Source organism: Cnephaeus nilssonii (genome assembly GCF_951640355.1).
Source record: "Cnephaeus nilssonii genome assembly, chromosome: 19".
NCBI lineage: Eukaryota > Metazoa > Chordata > Mammalia > Chiroptera > Vespertilionidae > Cnephaeus > Cnephaeus nilssonii.
Window position 1 is genome coordinate 25650585 of NC_137090.1, and position 10864 is coordinate 25661448.

Sequence of the window (10864 nt, forward strand, 5' to 3'; positions counted from 1 at the left end):
GGCGGGGGGGGGGGGGGGGGGGGGGGGAGAGGGGGACTTGCCACCTTGAATAGGCCCTGCGTGGCCCACCTGTCAGAATAAAAGACTGTTCTTCAAAGGAGCGTCCCGTGTTTTCTCTCCGGTGTCAAGTCTCCAGGGTTTTGTTCCCTCCCACCCCCACCACTGGCAGTTCTTTCTCCCTCACTGTCACCGTACCCACAAAAACACTCGATGTGTCAGTTATAGGCTTGTCCTCCCACTCGGAGATTCCACTTAAATTGTCATGGGATATTCTTCCGTTCCAATAAAAAGCTCAGGACAGTAACCTGTGACTCCTCAGTAGAAGTACAGCAAAGCTGCAAGTGCATGTGCGTATGAGGGGCTAATCGTTTCTGCTGTTGTCAACCCTTTTGTCCATTGCTTTTCAGAGAGCGTGGAAGGGAGGGAGGGGGAGAGAGAGAAAGAGAAACTAATGTGAGAGACACATTGATTGGTTGCCCCCATACCTTCCCTGACGCAGGCCAGGAATCAAACCTGCAACCCAGGAACGTGCCCTTGCCTGGGAATCGAACCCATGACTCTTCGGTGCTTGAGTCAACACTCTAAGCATGGAACAACACTGGCCAGGGCTATGAGGGGCTTTTTTTTTTTTTTTTTAATGATTTCAGAGAGGAAAGGAAAGGGAGACTCATTGATTGGATGCCTCCTGCACGCCCCCTACTGGGGATTGAGCCCACAACCTGGGTATGTGCCCTGACCTGGAATTGAACCATGATCTGATTCATAGGTTGATGCTCAACCACTGAGCCACACTGGCTGGGCATATTGTGGAGCTTTTTTTTTTTTTTTTTTACTTTATTTTTTATTTTTTATTTTTCTTATGTGGAGCAATCTTAATTACTATAAGCAGACTCTTAAAAAGGCAGGTCTAGCCCTGGCTGGTTTGGCTCAGTGGATAGAATGTCATCCTGTGGACTTGGGGCCCTGCCGGAAACTGATCATTGTCACTAATGGAGAAATGTGAACAGGGAATCCGGAAGATTGGTCAACCTTAATTGCTCTGAAAGTTTGGAGCTAATCACTCATTGTTTAGTTGAGACATTGGTAGTTAAAGCAGCCTCCACCTGTTAGTCTTATGTAAATTCTTGCTGATTGGCTATTATTGGAATTTCCTGCCTAAAGGATATGGGTGTATCCCATAACCTTAATAAAAGGGATTTCAAAGCCAGAGCGGGGTATAGTCCTCCCCCTAGAGGTGGACTCCCGCCTGGCTCTCCATTTCCCAAATTAATACTTTTCTAGGCTCTTTCATTTGTGTGCGGCCTTCTCCAGAACCCGAACCCTGAACCACGCGGGATGTGAAAGGGGCTCCCACAGGGTGCCAGGTTCGATTCCCGTCAAGGACACATGCCCGGGTTGTGGGCTCGATCCCCAGTGGGGACGTGCAGGAGGCAGCCGATGAATGATTCTCTCTGATCATTGATGTTCCTATCTCTCCTTCTCCCTCTCTGATATCAATAAAAATATATTTTTTTAAAAAGGCAGGTCTAAGAGGGACGGGTAGACACAAATATGATAGGATTCTAGGTCCCTTTCAGGTGATTGGCTCTATAGGGATTTCCCAGGAGGTTTATGTCCTAGCACCTCATCTATGGATGGAATGTGAGTCTAGGATGTGAGAAGGTGCTTCACTGCTAACTGGCTCTCACACACCATTTCCAAATGTTTCCATTAGTTTCCAACGATGCGTTCAGGTTTCCATTGGACCACCGGTTCATCAGTTCAGCTTAGTAAAGCATCCGTGAAGGCCCCCTTTTGTACTCATCTCCCCTGTCTTCCATGAGCGTCCCATGGCCTTGAAGGGTCCCATTCCAACTCAGCTTTCTCAGAGGTGTCTCCATGAAAGAGAGATTTCTCACTCTTTTACCCGGGCCCATGGCTTCTCCTCACTGGGCCCTGGCAGCGTACCCCTGTGCCCACACTCAGGCTGGTCCAGCCTTGACACCAGTTCTTCCAGGTAGACCTTGCCCAGCCAGTCCTGGGACTGGGAGCCCAGTGGACAGATGACCAGGAGTCGGAATGCTCTGTCAGTGTTTGCTCACCACCAGGATCCACCCCTTGCTGGCTGGATTGGCCCACTCTGGGACTGGACCTCAGTGTTTCAGAAGCCTCGGTGGCTGGAAGCAGGGTCAGAAGGTCTATTCTAAAATCACCTGGAAAACAGGTCCGGCAGCGAAGAGTGGACTCCTGCACTTTTTCTCTGGGCAGATACTTTCCTTGTCTGGGGCCAGAGAGCCTGGGTGAACTCGGATCACCGATGAAATAATCCAAGTGCAAACACTTCAGACTGGGCTGCTGAGTGGTTATCAAATGTGTGGGCATGGAGTTGTTCATCGTCTTCCATTGTTTACATTTATTTATTTTTAATATATTTTTATTGATTTCAGAGAGGAAGGAAGAGGGAGAGAGAGATAAAAACATCAATGATGAGAGAGAATCATTGATTGGCTGCCTCCTGCACCCTGCAACCCGGGCATACGCCCTTGATTGGAATCGAATCTCCGACCCTTCAGTCCGCAGGCTGACACTCTATCCACTGAGCAAACCGGATAGGGCCATTATTTACATTTTAAAGTCCATGGGATCAGTGGTGATGTCTCTGCTTTCATTTCTGATGTTAGTAATTTGTGTCTTCTCTCTTTTATTTCCCTTAGCTTGGCTAGGGGCTAATCGATTTTATTTATTTATTTATTTATTTATTTATTTATTTATTTATTTATTTTGAAGAATTGCCTTTTGATTTCATTGATTTTCTCCATTAATTTCCTGATTTCAAATTCACTGATTTCTGCTCTGCTCCTTAGTGCTGCTTTTCTTTTGCTCCCTCTGGATTTAATTGGCCTCCTTTTACTAGTTCCCTAAAGTGGCCCCTAGAGTCTTGATTTTAGATCTTACTTCTCTTTTAATATATGCATTCAATGCTATACATTTTCCTCTAAGCACTGTTTTCACTGTATCCCACAATTTTTAAAAAAATGTATTTAACTGATTTTTTTTTTTTTTTTTACCAGAGAGAGGAAGGCAGAAGGAGAGAGAGTGAGAGAAGGAGAGAGACAAACATTTTGCCTCCCACGCCTACCCCAACCAGGGATCAAACCGGCAAGCTGGGCATGTACCCTGATCAGGAATCGAAAGGGCAACTCTACCTCTTGGTACATGGGATGACAATCAGCCAACTGAGCCACGCTGGCCAGGGCCACACATTTGATAGGTTGTATTTTCATTTTATATGTAGTTGAAAATATTTTAAAATGTCTCTGGAGATTTCTCGTGACCCATGTGTTCTTTAGAAGGGTGCTGTTTAATCTCCACATTTTTTGGGGGGGGGGGGCGGTTTCAGTTATCTTTCTGTTACTGATTTCTAGTTTAATTCTACTGTGGTCTAAGAGCAGATATTGTATGATTTCTCTTCTGTTAAATTTGTTAAGGTGACCCTGGCCGGCTTGCTCAGTGGTTAGAGCGTTGGCCCTTGGACCGAAGGGTCGCAGTTCGATTCCCAGTCAAGGGCACATACCTGGGTTGTGGGTTTGATCCCCACCCCCGGTAGGGATGAGTGTGGGAGGCAACCAGTTGATGTGTCTCTCACATTGATGTTTCTCTCTCTCTCTCTCTCTCTCTCTCTCTCTCTCTCTCTCTCTCTCTCTCCCTTCCTCTCTCTCTGAAAATAATAATGGAAAAAATATCCTCTGGTGAGGATTAACAATAACAAAAATTTGTTAAGGTGTGTTCTATGGCTGGAATGTGGTCTATGGTGAATGTTTCACGTGCGATTGCTGTGGTTGGAAGTAGTCTTTAAATGTTTGGTTCTGAGGCTTGGTCTGTCCTTCATCTGGTGTTTCCTGCCTGTTGGTAAGCCTTGTACTTTCTCTTGCTAGTCAGACGTGACATGCTGGGCCAAAGCAACTGCTGACAGTAGGCCTTGGTAGTGTGGCTGGGAGGTTGGGGCCGGGGGGAGGTCAGGGAGTGCTCTGTAGCCCTGGGATTAGGCCTCAGGCTTTAAGTGACCCCATGCTTCTGGAGTGTGACTCTCACAGTGTTTCTCAGTTTTCCCCTCTCCTCCCCCAAGTGGGACAGGAAGGCTGGGGCGGGCTGGCATCAGGCATTCCTTTACCCGGGTCGCTCGGGCTCTGATAAAACCCCAGCAAGCGAGGCGCTGGCTCACTAGCTCCTCCTGCAAGCAGGCCTCCTTAAGAACAAAGGCTCTGGGCATTTCCGAAGCGTTTCTCTCCCTCCTCCCACCGGAAGCTGGAGAGGATTTCCCCCGGATATGGACTGTGGGAACCTGGTTGAGCTCTGGGAGGTAAATCTCACAATAGGGTGGGGCCCCCATCTCTGGTTCCCCTTGGAGTTTCTAACGCTGAGTGGTTCGCCTGAAGCTTCAGCAACGTGTCCAGTGTTCCTACTCCAGGTTTCGGCTCTCGTCTCCGGTGAGTCTCCGCTCTGGGAAGCCGAATCCCCTGCATTTGTCTGTCTGTCCCTCCAATCTCGGGAGCCGCAGCTTGCCCCGCGTCCTCCTCTCTCACAAATCCAAGGAGAGCTGTGGATTTTTTCAGTCCGTTCCGCTTTTTGCTGATTGGTAGGAGGAAGTGGCATCGGCCGAGCTTCTATGCTCAGCTGGAAACCGGATCTCCATGATTTCATGTTCCTTCAGTTCAAAAGACTTTCCGTTTCCTTCACTCCTGTTTTGACCCATTGGCTGTTCATTTATTTATTTAATTTTTCAATGACAGTTTAGAGTCAATATTGTTTTATTTTAGTTTCAGGTGTGCAGCATGCTTAGACAATTATATAACTTATGAAGCGATTCCCCCTGATAATTCTAGTACCCACCTGGCACCAACATAGTTATTACACTACTAGAGGCCTGGTGCACGAATTTGTGCTCAGGTGGGGTCCCTCTGCCTGGCCTGCGATTGGGGATGTCTCCCGCCCTGATCAAGGCCTGGGGCTGGCCAGTCACAGGAGGTTGGCTCACACTGACCACCAGGGGGTAGCTCCTGCGTGGAGCGTCTGCCCCCTGGTGGTCAGTGCATGTCATAGCGACTGGTCGACCGATTGTTCAGTCATTGGGTCACTTAGGCTTATATATACATTGAGTGACCAGATTATTATGATCTCTGAACGCATAATAATCTGGCCACTCAGTGTGTGTGTGTGTGTGTGTGTGTGTGTGTGTGTGTGTGTATGGTCCGGCTAGCCTGGCCAGGGGGAGGGGACATGAGCAGTTGGCCGGCCTGCCTGCTGGTCGAACTCCTGGTCAAGGGGACAATTTGCATATTAGCCTTTTATTATATAAGATATATACTGAGTGGCCAGATTATTATGCATTCAGAGATCATAATAATCTGGCCACTCTGTGTATATAGATTATTGACTATATTCCCTACGCTGTACTTTACATCCCCACTCACTGGTTATTTAGAAGTATTGTTGTTTTTCACATATTTGGGGGGGGGGGGGTATCCAGATATCTTTCTGTTGTTATTGGTTTTAAATTTGATTTCATTGTGGTCTGAGAATATATTTTGCATGGTTTGAGTTGTTTTGAGTGTATCAAGTTTTGTTTTGTGACTCAGAATGTGATCTAGCTTGGAAAATGTTATACGTGCACTTGAAAAAAAAATGTATATGCTGCTGTTATTGGGTGAAATGTTCTATGTCAATTGGTCAAGTTGGTTGATAGTGTTGTTCAAGGCCTTTATATCTTTACTGATTTATGTCTACTTGGATCAGTTCTTGTGAGAACAGTGTTTAAATCTCTGACCAAAACTTGAACTTATATCAGTCTTTGTTTTAGGTAATTGGAAGCTTTCTTAATATTAAGTGCATAAATATTTAGGACATTTATGTCCTTTTGGCAAATTGACCTCTTTATCATTATGAAGTGACCCTTTTTATCTCTGGTAATATTCTTTGCTCTGAAAACTACTTTGTCTGATATTACTATAGACATAGTAGCTTTCTTTTGATTAATATTACCATGACATATCTCTTTTTTCATCCTTTGGCTTTTAACGTGTGTCATTATATATTTAAAATGTATTTTTTATAGACAGCATATAGTTGAGTCTTCTTTTCTTATGCAATCTAACAACCTATTTTTAATTAGTGTGTTTAGACCGTTTACATTTAATGTATCCGGAAGGGTTAGAACACGTCTTCACAGGATGTGCTGCTTTGGCCTGTGCATTATCTTGAACTGAAGGCAACCGAGACCCTGCAGGTTCATAAGAAACTTTTACCTCTCCTTAAAGAATTTAAGTTGGAGGCCTTGCCCCTAGTAACTTGTTATGACCTAGCTATGGGGCAGGGCCAACATCTAATTACTGAACACTTGCCTGTCTTATCTTCCTGTGAATGACCTTCCTCTCTGAATCCCAAGGCATCTTACCTCATCCTTACCTCAGATTGACGTATATACCTCATTTTAAGTTTCTGTCTCTGAACCTGTCATGCATGTAGGTCTCTGACTCTCATGTATGTTCCCATATGTACATATGAAATTAAATTTGGTTATTTTCTCTTTTTTTAAATTTTAAAATATATTTTGATTTTTTACAGGGAGGAAGGGAGAGGGATAGAGAGTTAGAAACATTGATGAGAGAGAAACATTGATCAGCTGCCCCCTGCACACTCCCTACTGGGTATGTGCCTGCAACCAAGGTACATGCCCTTGACCAGAATCGAACCTGGGACCCTTGAGTCCGCAGGCCGACGCTCTATCCACTGAGCCAAACCGGTTAGGGCTGGTTATTTTCTCTTGTTAATCTGTCCCACATCAATTTGATTATTCGATCAGCTGAAAAAAAGGAAATTGTTTTCCTCTTGTGCATAGTTTAGTACAGTGGTGGGCAAACCGCGGCGCGTGAGCCACATGCGGCTGGCTCTTTAGCCTCTTGAGTGTGGCTCTTCCACAAAATACCACAGCCTGGGCGAGTCTATTTTGAAGAAGTGGCGTTAGAAGAAGTTTAAGTTTAAAAAATTTGGCTCTCAAAAGAAATTTCAATCGTTGTACTGTTGGTATTTGGCTCTGTTGACTAATGAGTTTGCTGACCACTGGCTTAGCATGTAGAATAGCAAATAATACTACGCTAACATTTGAAAAAAAAGAAACACCATAGTTGTCTCAGTTCATTTACTGTTGTTCTGTGAAGTTACTGGTGTTCTACTCTTGAGGATAAGGGAATGTTCATATGAAAAAAAGCTACTCAGTTTGCAATTTTATACTCATCTCTCTCTATGTAAAAAGATTCATGACGTAGGTAATAGCATTTGAACTGCAGTACCCATATCTATGAATAACACTGGATTACTTACCACCTGATGCTGCTGGGACTACCAGATGCAATAACCCTTGAAAAGGCACAAAGAGAAGTGTCACTTGTTTAGAGAACAGAAACTCAGTTCTTAAAATACCCAACCACATTAGTGTTTCTTTAGCATAAATGGCTTCTTTTTCGTTTGTTTGTTAATCCTCATCCGATGATATTTTTTCCATTGATTTTTAGAGAGTGGAGGGGAGAGACGAGGGGGAGAGAGAGAAACATCAATGCAAGACACATCGACTGGTTGCCTCCCACACATGCCCTGAATTGAGCTCACAATCGAGGTGTGTGCCCTTGACCAGGAATTGAATCCAAGACCTGCGGTCTGAGGGTCGACGCTCAAACCACTGAGCAAAACCAGCCAAGGCATACGTTGCTTCTTAAAAAAAAAAAAAATCTCAGAAACTTACTTCCACCTTATAAAGCTTTCATTGCTTATTTGTAAGAAGTGATGCCTCTTTATACCTAAAGAAAAGGCTAGAAAAAGAAAAAGAAAAGGCTGAATGCAATTTGTGCTGTTTCCTTTTGAAAAGTTTTAAAATCTAAATCTAAATTGACTGCTGATATAGGAAGTGTCAACTCTCTTTAGTTAGAAATAGATGCCAGCAAAGAAATCGTAAAAACTTCTATGAAATGTCAACAAGCTTCTGCATGTATTTCCCCGCTGTGGGTTCCTGCACATTTCTGTTCTATTCCAGGAGAAGCCCTTTGCTCTGTTACAGAAGCCACACCTGGTAGGTGGGGTGTTTCTGTTTTGCGTTTCCATTCCTTAATGAGTCATCATGAGATTCTACTCGTTGTGTCTGCTTAATATAGCTCAAGTCAGAGAGATCTTCCGCCCATTCCAGCAGTGGCACCCAGTGGCCTTTCATCGGTCACCTCTCAGAAGGTAGTCGATAACCAGAAATGAAGTACAGCAGGACCAGCTTGCACACGTGTAGGAAACAGCAGTCATTACCATGGGCAAAAGGAGAGAACCCTAGAAGTGATCAGGCCCGACTTAGGGCCATGTGGTCACTAAAAGAAGGTGCAGAGCCCTAGCCGGTTTGGCTCAGTGGATAGAGCGTCGGCCTGCAGACCAAAGGGTTCCAGGTTCGATTCTGGTCAAGGGCACGTACCTTGGTTGCAGGCTCCTCCCCGGCCCGGGCCCCGGTTGGGGCTCATGCAGGAGGCAACCAATCGATGTGTCTTCCTCACATCAATGTTTCTGTCTTTCCCTCTCTCTCAAAATCAATGGAAAAAATACTCTCGGGTGAGGATTAACAAAACAACAAAAAGGAAGGTGCGGAGTAGATGCTGGAATTCTATTCCACAGTTGTCTCTTTTCGTTTGTATTTTTGGTCTTTCCCTTTTTATGCGGCCGTTCCTTCCCTCTGTGCTGCCAGTTATGCCCCAGTGTTCCTTAACAAAGTAACAGTATTTACTGAAAAACCCCACTGACTTGCTTAGTCTGATGTAGCCCCAGGTCTTGCCTCCCTAGGTCATGGGTCATCTTCTGTTGCTCTGTTCAGGACGACTGCTCCTCTGCATATCTTGTCCCGTCTCCCCTCGCCCTAGTGTTAGTACATGCAGACCCAGGGGAGGATCCCAGGACTGAAAATAGACTCTGTATGTGGAGGGGAGGGAAAGACGAATGAAAGAGGCTGGCCACTCCAGTCTGGTAATTAATAGGGTTTATTAAGGGAAACTTCCATACAAGGCTCCTTGGATGGTTAGAAGATGAAGTGGATCCCTGTGCTGCTTGGTAGGTGCCCAGGAATTAGATACAGGGCGAAAAGAGGGAACGGTTGCAGGTACTAGCATGTGAATGCTGCCAGACACAGGAAATCACATGCTTGGCCAGATCAAGGCATCAGCCTCTTCCAGGAGCCGGGGAGGGATGCTGATTTCTGTCAGAATGAACATTGATTATGATCAGATAGTCCCTAAGGGCAGCTTTGCGATCAAGCAATCTCTGTTCTGGCCGGGTCCAGCTTGTGGGTCCAGCAGCGGTCACACTATGGAACAATCTCTCCTTCACATCTTTTCAAACCATCTGTGGTGAAGAATCAGGTGTTTTGTTGCATTAAAAAAAAAATTTCCCAATACATCATGTATTGATATTTTTATAAAATACAATAGAAGAAAATGACATGACAAAGACATACAAAATACAAACCACATTTTACTATGGTTAGTTAGATTCAGTAGTTGTCAAGATAGCTAGAAACATTTCTAGACTCTTATTCTCAATTCTGTCCTTCTTTCCTGGTGGGCCAGTTCCTGGGCCACACATGAAACAAAGCCTAGCGGAGACTGAATGGTTGCTGGTCCATGGATGGGCTCCCTGGGACCGATCAGCCACAAGGGAGGAATGATCACATGGTCTGAACACGCCCCTTCGGCAGATACTTTGGTTGGGGGCACTTTCCAGAGAATGGGGCATGAGATATAGGAGCACAAAGCTTTGCTGTTTGCCTGGCTGCCCTATGAACGCAGCACCTCAGATGGTGGAGTGCCCCACCTGCTCATTTGCTGGAAATTGGAGGCTGAGAGCAATGTCCTGTAGAGCAAGCATGTCAAACTCAAAGGCTAACACGGGCCAAGTAAATGAGGCATGCGGCCCGCGAGTTTGACATGCTTACTATGGAGTAAGGGTTCCATAACACAGAACAGGATCGTCACAGAAAATACGAAATACTCATCAATTGAATGCAAAGATGAACAAGGTAAGCTCTCTGCCCTCAAGAGTTCACAGTGTTTAGAGCTTTTTCATAGACTAATTTACTTTTCTATCTACTCCCATGAGAAAAATGCTGTTTCTATTTCCTAGTCCCAAACCCTGCCGAAAAATTTAATTCTTTATAGGCAATGCATTACATGGTCAGCCCATCAAAGATCTCTGAATTCCTCCCACAAGTAATTTATCTTTGCATGTATATGACCAGTTTCCTTGTGTGGGGACTTGCTTTGAAGGCTGGTTTGTAAACCCTGGCATTCCCAGTGCCCAGCTCAATAGCGTGTCTGACTATATTCAACATTTTTAATACTGTGGGCGGTGGTTGTGTTGATGATGAAAAAGCAGCAGGGAGGAGGACTTGGGATCAGCAGTTCCTAGTTAGTTGCCAATCTGTAAAATGGAGTTAGTAACGCCTACCTCACAGAACTGCACTAAGAGGCAAAAGTAGGTAAAAGCATCGGGCACAACACCCAGATGCTCACTGTGTGTGTGAAGCTGCTTAAAAAGTCAGAACATGGAATTGTCAGGGGTTGCTTAGATAATGAGAGCCTTCCTTGGGAACTCTGGTGGGTAGCACAGCCAAGCATACTAGTAATTCATGTTTAAAATTACTAAGAAAAGGTGCATGACGCCTGGCATCATTTAAAAAATTAAGCAGGAAAGTGAGCAATGGATTTTCAAGTTATTTCAAAAAATTTGTAAAAATGGACTTCTGGGTAAAGATGACCGACTGAAGCTGGACCACAGAATCCCCTTTCTCTAATGCCTAATGAATGAATTA

General features: G+C 44.9%; 1 protein-coding gene across 1 annotated transcript in view; it reads left to right on the plus strand.

Annotated features, from left to right (window-relative positions):
• Positions 1-4218: 4218 nt before the first annotated feature.
• LOC307114944 (uncharacterized protein C17orf67 homolog) overlaps positions 4219-10864 on the plus strand; it is a 59970-nt gene continuing 53324 nt past the window's right edge. Inside the window, exon 1 of the transcript XR_013815053.1 lies at positions 4219-4466. The gene's annotated coding sequence lies outside the window, so the exon portion shown is untranslated. The remainder of the gene's footprint in view (positions 4467-10864) is intronic.